The 12,726-nt window shown below is 47.5% G+C and overlaps 2 protein-coding genes and 1 gene segment (V, D, J or C); all 3 read left to right on the top strand.

Moving 5' to 3' along the window:
• The window catches only part of LOC123587584 (immunoglobulin lambda-1 light chain-like), an 876,584-nt gene that overhangs the window by 87,126 nt on the left and 776,732 nt on the right, over positions 1–12,726 (top strand). The window lies entirely within an intron of this gene.
• The window catches only part of LOC123587586, a 1,001,573-nt gene that overhangs the window by 235,373 nt on the left and 753,474 nt on the right, over positions 1–12,726 (top strand).
• Positions 1–12,726, top strand: part of LOC123587588 (immunoglobulin lambda-1 light chain-like) — an 824,513-nt gene that overhangs the window by 63,200 nt on the left and 748,587 nt on the right. The window lies entirely within an intron of this gene.

Raw genomic sequence — 12,726 nt, 5'->3', positions numbered from 1 at the left:
AACTGTGACCTCCCGTCTCCTGGCATGGCCCCAGAGACCACCTCCCCGTCCAACCCACCTGACATCCTCAGGCAGAGGGACTTGACCCAGGGTCAGTGAAGTGTCAGAGAGCTGCTGGTCTGATTTGCATGGATGGGCCCTCCCTCTCTCAGAGGATGAAAAGGGGAAGGAAGGGATTAGAGGAGATCTGCTCAGCTGTGGATCCACAGAAGGCAGGGTCGGTGATGACCTCCACCATGGCCTGGTTCCCTCTTCTCCTCACCCTCCTCATCTACTGCACAGGTGACTAGATGAGGGAACAGAGGAAGTGGTCCCGGGAGGACACGTGGGCCTTGGATTCTCCTCTGGTCTCTAGACCCCAGCATCACGCTCTCTTTGTCTCTCCCCTTCCAGGGTCCTGGGCCCAGTCTGTGCTGACTCAGCCACCCTCAGTGTCTGGGGGCCTGGGCCAGAAGGTCACCATCTCTTGCACTGGAAGTAGGAGCAACATTGGTATTGCTGGTGTGAACTGGTACCAACAGCTTCCAGGAAAGGCCCCTAAACTCCTCATCTATGGTAGTAGCCATCGACCTTCAGGGGTCCCTGACAGATTTACTGGCTCCACGTCTGGCAACACAGGCTCCTTGACCATCACTGGGCTCCAGGCCGAGGACGAGGCTGATTATTACTGCCAGTCTCTTGACATTATTCAAGGTGCTGACACAGTGCTCCAGGCCTGTGGGGAAGTGAGACAAAAACCTGCTGTCCCCACAGCAATGGGACTTCCTGTGCAGCTCTGATTTTTTGGCCAAGTCAAGTGCTTCTTTGTTTTTTTTGTGCAAGCTGGGGTCTGAGACCCTTCACAAGCAATATGTCTACAAAATCTTTCCACATTCTTTGCAATTCCTCCTTGAAGCCTGTCTTTGGGATCAATATACTGTGTGATTTTCTCAAAGTGAGCACATTCCTGGGTGCCAAAGGCAGGCTGCCCTCAGGACAGGGTCCATGACAGGTCACAGCAGAAACAGGAACACAAATCCAGCTCTGTCTGAGTCAGGACACATCGGGAGTGTCTGCTATGTGTCCTGGTAACGAAAGCTCCCACTAATTGCCCCTAAATCCTCATCTCTTATGATAGTTGGATCCATTGTGGATCCTGATTCCCTCCTTAGCTCCATGTCTAGCAACTCTGGCTCCCAGATCTTCCCTGGGCTGTGGGCTGAGGGCTGAGGAGGAGGCTTCTGGTCCCTGCCCCTCCTGGAACAGCATCGTGGGCTCACACGGAGTCCCAGGCCCATGAGAACTGAAAGCAGAACCCCTTTCTCATCTGCTGGGAGGGCGAGGCCCCAGCAGCTGCGCAGGTTCAGCCTGTGACTTCTGCTTCTGATGCTCCTGCTGCTGTACCATGGGCCCCACTGCAGGCAGCAGCACCACCTGAGAGTGAGGGCTCCTCCTTCCCTTCTGTCCCCAAAGTCACTCGCAGCAGCCCCTTCCTAGACAAAGGTTCTCAAAGCACACAGAAAGCTCATCTCGCCCATCAGGTTGCGACACAAGGTCTCTAAGTTCATGGACTGAGGGTCGTAGGTCCAGTGTTCTCAGCTCCCACCTGACTTCTGAGGAAGCCAGGGTCTCCATCCTTGGCCATTTACCTATTTCTAGAAATTTCGGACCTATATAATCCTCTTATTAGTCTTCAGTAGAAATAACTGTTCTTTTGGCTCTTTGGGATGACTTCTCTCACTGCAGCACCAGCCCCAGAGGATATATGACTAAATCACAATTTTTTTTGCCTTTTGAAATGAATCCCTGTCCATTCCCATCAATGCTGAGATCCAAGCAGTGGTTTTTCTTATTCACTTGCACTGCCTAACACTTACAGAAAGATGTTGAATAATAATGGCGTTTAGGTCACGTTAGCCTTTTCATCTTGTAGAAATATCCTCCCCACCCTCATCTCATTATCTAATTTTCTGGGTGTGGGAGACTGTGTGTTATCTCAGTATACATTTTCTGTCTGTGAATGCCGAAGGAGGTTGTAGACAACTGATACTATGATCTCTGAAGGCTGTTACCGTATCTTGTATATTTTGCTAGTGTATTATTTACTTATTTATTTGTCTATTTGCATCTAAATTAGTTACCGTATAATCCAATAATAATTTCAGGAGTAGATTCCAGTGATTCATCCCCTATGTATAACACCCAGTGCTCATCCCAACAAGTGTCTTCCTTAATGCCTCTTACCCATTTAGCCCACGCCCCCCCCACAACCCCTAGCAACCCTCAGTTTGTTCTCTATATGTAACAGTCTCTTTGTTTTGTCTCCCTCTTTGTTTTTATATTAATTTTGCTACCCTTCCCTTATGTTCATCTATTTTGTATCTTAAATTGCTCATATGAGTGAAGTCATATAATATTTCTCTTTCTCTCCCTGGCTAATTTCACTTAGCATACTACACTCTAGTTTCATCCACATGGTTGCAAAAGGCAAGACTTCATTCTTTTGCTTGCCAAGGACTACTCCATTGTATGTATATATATATATATGTATATATATATATATATATATCTCACATCTTCTTCATTCATCTGTCAATGAACATTTGGACTCTTTCCATACTTTGGCTATTGTTGATAGTGCTGCTAGAAACATTGGGGTGCCTGTGCCCCTTTGAAACAGCACTCTTGTATCCCTTGGACAAATACCTAGTAGTGCAATTTCTGGGTTGTAGGGTAGTACTTTTTGTTTTCTGTACATACAATACCCAGTGCTCATCCCAACGAGTGCCCTCCTCAATGCCTATCACCCATGGGTAGTTCCATTTTTAGTTTTTTGAGGAACCGCCATACGGTTTTTGAGAGTTACTGTGCTAGTTTGCATTCCCACCAGCAGTGCAACTGAGATCCTTTTCCTCTGCATCCTTGCCAATATCTGTTTTTGCCTGAGTTGTTAATTTTAGCCATTCTGACTGGTGTGAGATGATGTCCCATTGTGGTTTTGGTTTGTATTTCTTTGATGATGGGTGATGTAGAACCTTTCTTCATGTGTCTTTAACCATCGGGATGTCTTCTTTGGAAAAGTGTCTATTCATGTCTTTTGCCCATTTCTTCACTGGAATATTTGTTTTTTGGGGGGATGGTTTGGTGTTTGAGGGCATTTGGGAAAGGCTGGGGCAATCCTGTTTGTCCCCTGCCAGCAGGGACACCATTCAGGGCCTCCAGGTTTCAGGCATCAGTGTGCTCACTAGACGATGTTGACCTACCAGGACCTGGGGATCATCAGCACCCAGACCACCTGTATCTCTGGGTTAGTTCATTAACTCCTCCTCTGTGTGCTCCCACTTGTGAAAGCCCTGGGCAGGGAAGCTGGATAGACAGACAGCAAGGGTTCACTTGAGTGCAGAAATTCCACCCCCATGGAAGTGTCTACAGGCTGGTCCTGTAGAATTAACAAGTAAACATGGGTAGCATTGTTGTGACTATAATTGTGGCATATCAATATATGTGTATTCACAATGAGTAAAAACCATTTCAGGTTTTCGTGTAGGTATGTTTATTTTCCGTGTTTCCCTTCCAATTCCATTGGGAGATGTTGGATTCATGTGCTCATTGGTCCATCAGTTTGGCTCTGAGTTGATATTCACTAGAGTCACCTGCAACCAGCCTCCTCTCTTTTTCTGGCCTTGGCACATGCCCTGACCTCTGACCCACGGGTCCCCCAGCTCTCTGCAGGGACACCACTCGACTCACCATATAGTCCCCACCGTATGTACCACAGCTCTGATGGAAGTTCTTTGTCCCAAATTTCCGTGCACTTTGTCCCAAATTTCCACATGAACTTGGGCACTATCTCCATATGTGCCCGAACGACACCCCTTCATCGTCTTTACATTTACCACATGCAGTGCCTGCAAACACAAGACACACTGTGCGTTCCAGGGATATTTTGGGCAGAGATGGATATTTTGAAATAAATCATAGTTTTCCACTGAGATACATTCCCAAATGTGAAAATGTCATCATTCCATTAAGAGACCTAGAAAGCCCCTTTCTTCCTCCACTCTGTTGGGTCACGACGTCAGTAAGACTGCTGCCTAAATGAACATTCTGCTTGGAGTGTAGAGGGGACCACAGCAGCTGGAGGACATGGTGCTGAGGGCAGCAGGGGAGCAGTGTGGCAGGGACCTGCAGAGGGGAGGGGCTGAGCCAGACAACTGGGAAACCACTCAGCTGGTGGGAGGGGCAGGAGGCAAACTGTATCCTCACTGATGTGTGACCAGCTTCCACCTGTGAGCTCCCATTGCTCTGTGACCTCCTGGATCTGGATGCTTCACCACATAGAGTCAAATGTGGATCATGTCCTTTTTCTCTATGGCATCTGGTACGTTTGAGGCTGATAGACAATGACCGGCTCGAATGTATTTCCAAGGAGGAAGTGGGCTCTCAGGAGAGTCTGCCCAGAAGATAAGAGAGCTTGTGGATAGAATCCCCGCATGGAACCTCAGAAGATAGAGCTCTGTGGGGTCTCCACCATGTCCTGGAGTCTCTACTTCAAACCTTTAAACAGGAAGCCTTTGCCAGATTTTACAAAAGGAGTCCCTGAGATCACACAGGACCTGCCCTTTCCTCAGCTCATCAAGGAGCAGGTGCAGTGACATCAGACTCACAATCCATTTGTTGGTGAACCGGTCACTTCAGCAAATGTCCCCAATTTCTGCACTGAAAACCTCTGCAATATGTACTATTGTGGGTCTGAGGCAGAAGCCCCATGAATGTGATGACTGGCATCATGTAGAATGCAGCCAGAGTGGGAGGAAATAATCACTTCAGATCCAGGGTCACTGGCCCACACCTTGCACAGGGCTCTTCACCCAGTCAAGTGGGACAAGACCTCTGTCTGCTGCCCTTGTTCCACCCATCTTGTCTCTGTTACTTAGTGTCACCAGCACTAGTCACAGTCAGCGACTAGTCCTCACTGAGGAGATCTCTGCCATCACGGCCAAAGCAACACAGGCCTACCTAAGGCCATGACGTCCATCTGGATATCCAAGAACGACCACTTGTCTTTTGCCATCAATGCTAAGTATTAACCATTGATTTTGGCTTTTTAATTACATTTTCTAACTATTGAGGAATAATTTAAAAATAATAGAAGTTAAGATCTCCTTTACCTGTTCTTGATCTTTGTGGAAATCGTCTCCTCACTACGGCAGAAAGTAAGATGTGGGCCTTAGGACTACATCATCCGTGTGTGCGAGAGTGTGTGTTTTACCATATTATAGATGTATCTGATTGTATTTTTATGTGGGTGTTATTAGGATATGGTGTTAAATGTGGTGAAAGGCCCTTTTGAGACGAACTGGGGCCATATGGTCATTTCTCATGATGTAATAATATGGTGTGTAATATAAAACTCTTTCTTATTATGTAACCCAACTTTGTATCGTTGGAATAAATCACACTTAATGATAGTATTTCAATTTATTAATATGGTATTGAGGTCTCTTTGTTAATATTTTGTACCCAACAAGTCTATCAATATTTCATGGTACTGTTCTACTATTTTCCTTTTTGTAAAAGCTATTTTGAAGGTGTATTTATGAGTTTTATAACATTTTTAAAAGAAGTAAGAAATTTCAATACCGTGTTAAATTATGAAAAAATATGAACTAAATAAGTGGAATCATCTAAATTCTGCAGTTTTGTTAGGTGTCCCTTGTGAAAACGTCTGTATCTAATGTATTTCTGTGGAGTGCTTCCGTAATAACCTTTTCCATGTTTTTATTGGAATTGGTCTATTCAGTCAATGTATTTCTAGGACAGCCAATTTTGTAACTTCTAAGAAACTATGTATTTAACGTATTCTTACTAAGATGTACCGCTTACAAGTTCTTTTTATTCATTTTTCCTTTTTCCATGTGAGATTAACAGGATGCGCCGTGGGACAGCCCTGTGGTCCCTACACAGCTGGTCAGTGAGGACCAATCACTCAAAGGAGACCAGACCTGGAGGCTTTGTGGTGTCGCAGCAGGTGCTACCTGCCAGGGCTCCCCGGGCAGGAGTTCCACCCCCATCCTCCCCAGTGTGTGGTGTGAGCTGAGCTCCAGCACCAGGGTTCAGGGAGGGGCTGGGCAGGGCACTGGATGGACCTCATTTGCATGCACAGCCCCTCCTGTGGCAGAGGGTGGAGGAGAAAGGGAGGCCTGGGTCGGCCCAGCCCAGTGTGGGCACCAGGGGTTGTGTCCCCATGGCCTGGACGCTGCTCCTCCTCCTGCTCCTCCCTCACTGCCCAGGTAGGGACAGGCCTTGTGCTCACAGGGTGGTCCCCACATCACTCCTCCTCTGCTCAGAATCTTGAATTTTGGTTACCATTTCCAGCTGCATCCCCAAAGGGTATCTCCCTGGGAGATCCACAGGTATCTCCCAGCCTGTGCTGACCCAGCCGCTCTCCCTGTCTGCATCTCCGGGAACAATTGCCAGACATCTGCACCTTGAGCAGTGGCTTCAGTGTTGGCAGCTATTACATACATTGGTTCCAGCAGAAGCCAGTGAGCCCTCCTCTATCTCCTGTACTACTACTCAGACTCAAATAAGCACCAGGGCCCTGGGATCCCCAGCCGCTTCTCTGTGTCCAAAGATGCCTCGGCCAATGCAGGGCTTCTGCTCCTCTCTGGGCCACAGCCTGAGGACAAGGCTGACTCTTCCTGTGCTACAGCTCATGGCAGTGGGAGAAGCTTTGGCTTCTCACAGTGATTCAGATACGGAGAAAGTGAGACAAAAACCCCTGGGTCCACAGACCTTGTGTCTGAGCCTCTGTTATTGGGAACCTTCTGTGGAGGCTCCTGTGGGGGAGTCACCCCTGTGCTGAGAGCTGTCCTTGAGGAGGAAGGACGGACACACAGATGATACTCTTGCCTGAGACAGCACACGTGTCCCAGGAGCCCATGCAAATCAGGGAATGGAGCCCAACTGCACATGCCCTTGGGTCTGGAGAAAAGTAACAAGAACAACTATTTTACGACCAAAATCTCTGTCTCTCCCTCTAGTTATATCTCCTTAACTACTCACAGAATATTCACTTCACACACTCATGTTCATCAGTTATACGTTTTGTATCTGTTTTCCCATATCTAGAAATTCTGTGGGACACACGGAGAGTGTCCTACAATTACCTGAATTTAAGGCTTAGTTTATCTGCACAGAGAGAGTGTCAGATCCACAGGGGAAGAGCTCAGCACCAGGAGGCTGCTCCCCATTTTGATGCCAACAACAACTAGTAGATTGCCGGCACCCTCTGTCCAAAGTGGCTACACGTCGAAGGTTCCCACGACTCCCTCCTCAGGTCCATTAAGGTGCCAGATCAACTCACAGAACTCAGGGAGACACTGACTCCTACTGTCAGCTCATTAAAAATATGAAGGGGACTGGTGAACAAGTAATGAAGAGACACCTAGTGTCAAGTCTGGGAGCGTCTCGAGCACCAGAGCTTTGGTCCCCGTGCAGTTGAGGTGCATCTGTTCTGAGAGTGGATGTGTTCGCCAAACCAGAAGCTCTTCAAACCCTGTACTTTGGCATTTTTATTGAGGGATCGGTAGACGTGATTGGACATTAACTGCACTGTCAGTCTTCCCTCCCTGTCTCAAGTATGAGGGAGTGAATATTCACAGCCTCTGACCAAGGCTTGGTCTTTCTGGGCACCAGCCTCATCCAGGAGCCCACCCAGAGTCACGTCATTAGAACTAAGATGCTTCTAGTGCTCTTGTCACTTAGGAAATGACAAGAATTTCAGAAACTCTGTGTCAGGATCCAGGGCGCAGAGACTCCTGTGTAGTTCCTAAGATCACACAGTTCGATTGTCTCAACTGGAAGGTGAACTAGACAGTCATGTTCATCCACAAATCTCAGGCCAGAAACTGTGGCTCTTGTGTTACTGACGACACATCCATACTCGATATGTTAATAAGCACCTTGGTCATAGACACAATTTTCTCTTTCACCCACCTGACAAAAATGAGTCACAACGTCTTCAGACTCACCTCACCCTTCCCCCTCCCAACACAGGTTCCTTTCTCCCCTCTGCTCCTGCCTCCCTCAGGCCTTCAGTCTCTCCCCATGGCTCTTCAGGTCTGAACCCATCTCTGTGTTAGGATTTCAGAGAGAAGTAAAAGCTTACAGTAATTTCCTCTCTCTAGGGTTCATCTCTACGGATGAGAAGTCGCAGAAATTGGACTGGCAGGAAATCCCCTCATCATCTGATTCTTGCTCTCATCTCTGTTTGTAGTTTCCATGCTCACCGGTCTCAGTAAATCTCTGTAATATGACAACAATATTATTGTCTTTCTGACAAATGAAGGTTCATTCAGCCTTTGAGTATTTGCCCACAAAAGCCATTAGTACAATGACTTTTCCCCCTTGAAACTTACTGAGGTTCTCCAAAAGGTAACTGTTGACCTAGCCAACAAAGAAGGATTGGCTACATAGTTCCAGACATGACAATTTTTCTTGGTTTTGAGAAGATTTGTTTCTGAGGCCATCAGGAGATTAATGCAACCACACACGTTTATTCCAATCATTGAAGTCTCATGCATTAGCCTTTTTCCAAAATAAAAAAGGCACTCTTTCATGGTCACCGCCCAGGAGGCATCCAGGGACCTTGGGGGCACAGTGGAGGGTGGCTGTGCTGTGAAGGGCAGGAGGAAGGGACTGTGTTGTCACCCCTGTCTTGTGCTTCCTGAGACCTGAACCCACAGATGTGGGATGTGTATCTGTTGGGGTGAAAATGGACTGAAGACCCATCCCCAAGATCCAAATTCATGATTCAATGGAATTCCTATCAGAACTAATCTGCACCAAATTCCTCTTCCTTGTGTACATTCCATCCTTGTGCAAGGGAAGTGACCTTCAAGACACTAGCCTTCTTTAGCTCCAAGCTCCAGAACACAGGAAGCTCTTTAAAGAGCCAGCCCCAGCGATGGATTTGCGTGGAGAACCACACTCAGGGAGCGGAGAGAGGACATTAGAGGGACAGGGGTACACTTGTCTACATAGTTGGCCTCTGAAGGAAAGACTTCCTGAGGATACATGGAGCATATTCTCTCTTTCTCTCTCTGTTTCTCTGTCTCTCTCCCTCTCTTTCTCTGTCTTACACAAACACAGACACACACACAGATGGACACACACACACACACACACACCTCTTCTTTGAGTGTATAGTGTCCTAGAGTCTTCAGTTTCCCAGCTTCCCTTTGTCTCCAGAAATCATGGTCAACATGTACTCAACCAGTACTCCCAGAATCAGAATCCCAGGAGGCAGAATCCCCATCATCAGGAAACACCAGCAACATCCAGTGTGACTGGGGTCCTGTCACAAGTGCAACCAGCAGACGCTCTGAACACCTGCCCTCCTGGGACAAGGCTGATACTGGAATCAAAAGGAGACTCTTTGTCCCCATGGGGAGCTCAGTCCCCAACAATCTCTGGGATCCAGCCAGCCCCCAAAGCTGATCAGTTCATTGATTCTGGGACAACAGCTTCACTGATGCTCCCACAGAGCTCAAGGTACATGAGGACACGCGACAAAATCTGTGCGTGCTCTCAGAACGGGGCTGTCACTGCTTCAGTCTTCCCAGTGACACCTGCAGCAATCTGGACTTCTGCTGAAAATTCTTCTGTCCCAATCAAGGGCCACAGTGACAGTGACCTCACGGACATAGTTCCCCTTATTGCCATCTCTCCACCACTCACATATGGAACCTCTGACAGAAAGTTTTCAGCTCCGTTGGCCTCAGATGATAGAAGTTCATTCCTCTACTCATGGATGAGCTTTTTTCTATCCTGAATATCCTGGACACAAAGAACAGAGGAAGAGCTGTGTTCACCCCAGAGACAAGTCTGACCCCAAATCGCTCTTTCCTGGAAGCTCTCTCAGTGTTTGGTAATTGCATTATAGAGATGGTTCTGCAATTCATAGAAATAGGCCCCTCATGGGATTTCATTGAGCATTATGTCGGGCTCTCCCACTTGCAGAAAAGTTCCACCATGCTATACTCATGACAAAGAAAACATGATTTTCGAAACACTTTATCGACTCCTATTCAACCTCCAACAAAGGGATTCCCTTCTCCATTGTTCCCACAATTTCTATCTTTCTCTGCAATAAATACAGATCTGTGATTTGTAATAGATAAATACAATCTAGTGATTGTATCTGCATTTTCATAAGAACATTTCAATCAATTTCAAGAATGTTTCAATCTATGTTACTGAGAGAAATACAGAAGCACACACCCATTTATTATTATTATTATTATTATTTTTTTAATATGAAAATTATTGTCAGATTGGTTTCCATCAACACCCAGTACTCATTCCAACAGGTGTCCTCCTCAATACCCATCACCTATCCTCTCCTTCCTCCCAGCCTCCCATCAACCCTCAGTTTATTCTCAGTTTTGAAGAGTCTCTTACGGTTTGGCTCTCTCCTTCTCGAACTTCTTTTTTTCCTTCCCCTCCCCCATGGTCTTCTGTTACAATTCTCAGGATCCACATAAGAGTGAAAACATATATCTGTCTTTCTCTGACGGACTTTACACTTTATGTATTTCATACATACACTAAAGTATTTCACTTTACATAATACCCTCCAGTTCCATCCACATTGCTGCAAATGGCCAGATCTCATTCTTTCTCATTGCCAAGTGATATTCCATTGTATATGTAAACCACATCTTCTTTATTCATTCAGCAAGTGGTGGACATTTAGGCTTTTTCCATATTTGGCTATTGTTGAAAGTGCTGCCATAAACATTGGGGTACAAGTGCCCCTATGCATCAGCACTCCTGTATCCCTTGGGTAAATTCTTAGCAGTGCTATTGCTGGGTCATAGGGTAGATCTATTTTTAATTTTTTGAGGAACCTCCCCACTGTTTTCCAGAGCGGCTGCACCAGTTTGCAACCCTCAGTGCAGGAGGGTTCCTGTTTCTCCACATCCTCTCCAGCATCTATAGTCTCCTGATTGGTTCATTTTAGCCATTCTGACTGGCATGAGGTGGTATCTCAGTGTGATTTTGCTTTGTATTTCCCTGGTGAGGAGTGATTTTAAGCATCGTCCATGTGCCTGTCGGCCATCTGGATGTCTTCGTTAGAGAAGTGTCTGTTTATGTTTTCTGTCCATTTCTAAAGTGCACACTTGGCTAAGTGGTGACTAACACATAAACCGTGTCACTGGAACCCTGTCAGAGCACCTGCTGCGGTCACTCCTTCCCTCTTGGAACTTCCTGCAGGTTTGTCCTTGGGCTCTGGGTTCAGTGCCACACACAGGACCCCTGCAGACTTGTGTCTGTGTGCTGGGGGACAGATCCTGGGAGGGAATCACTAACCACAGTGTGTGGAGAACTGTTGTCTCAAATAAGCAGACATAGTGACAGATGGCAAAGATTTTTAGTGGACAGTGTCCCTAGGAATACACACAGTTGTTCCTTCCCACAGCACTGAGGACAGAAGGAGAGCTTCTGTTCAGGCTGTGGGAACCTCAGAGCAGGAGAGATCTGGAAAGCAGGGAGGAAGGACATAATAGGAAAGAACACAGAATCCTACACAGAAGGGGCCACGTGTCCTTTGGTACTTGTCACAGCTCCGGACATGATTCTGATCTAAGTGGCATTTTTTAGAAATACCACCTCAGTCCTGACCCATGAAACATACAAGGAAACATGGCCTGGCTTTTCCAGAGGAGTCTGAAAAGAGCAGAAAGTCTGGTTTGAGGATATGGGAGGCTACCCAGAAGGATACCTGGCCTGGTCCTAGTAAAGGGGCAGTGGACAAAGCAATGGGGGACAGGAGCTCCTTTTATGGGGTCTGGTTACCATTTTGCACAATGATGTTTCTGAGTCTGGACACAAGGGGGCTCACAGGGCCCATTTCTGAGGGTTCAGGGGTGATGAGACCTGAGACCTGCCACCTGCACTGCCTGTGCCTTCTGCTCGAGACTCAGAACTGTGACTTCTGCACAGCCTGGCCCCACACAGCCATTCCTCTGCCCACCCCCTGACATCCTCGGGCAGAGGTACCTGACTCAGGTCCAGTGAGGGGTCAGAGAGCTGGGGTATCATTTGCATGGACAGGCCCGCCCTGCCTCAGTGGATGAAAAGGGACAGATTAGGGGAGGTCTGCTCAGCTGTGGGGGACAGAAGACAGGATCGGTGATGGTCTCCACCATGGCTTGGTTTCTGGTCCTTCTTACCCTCCTCGCTCACTGCACAGGTGATTGGATGTGGGGACAGGGGAAGGGGCTCTGGGAGGACACGTGGGCCTTGCTTTCACTCTCTTGTGTCCAGACCCCTGCTTCACCCTGTCTGTGTCTCTCCATTTTCCAGGGTCCTGGGCCCAGTCTGTATTGACTCAGCCACCCTCGGTGTCAGGCTCCTTGGGCCAGAGGGTCACCATCTCCTGCACTGGAAGCAGCTCCAACATCGGTAGCAATTATGTGAACTGGTACCAACAACTCTCAGGAACAGCTCCCAAACTCCTCATCTATCGTAATAGCAATCGACCCGCAGGGGTCCCTGAACGATTCTCTGGCTCCAAGTCTGGCAGCACAGGCACCCTGACCATCACTGGGCTCCAGGCTGAGGACGAGGCTGATTATTACTGCCTGTCTGCTGACGTTATTCAACGTACTGACACAGTGCTCCAGGCCCGTGGGGAAGTGAGACAAAAACCTGCTGTCCCCACACTGATGCGCTTTC

The sequence above is a fragment of the Leopardus geoffroyi genome, chromosome D3, assembly GCF_018350155.1.
Source record: "Leopardus geoffroyi isolate Oge1 chromosome D3, O.geoffroyi_Oge1_pat1.0, whole genome shotgun sequence".
In the NCBI taxonomy this organism is placed as follows: domain Eukaryota; kingdom Metazoa; phylum Chordata; class Mammalia; order Carnivora; family Felidae; genus Leopardus; species Leopardus geoffroyi.
The sequence above is the reverse complement of the archived record's forward strand: the minus strand, read 5'-3'. Positions and strand labels throughout refer to the sequence as shown.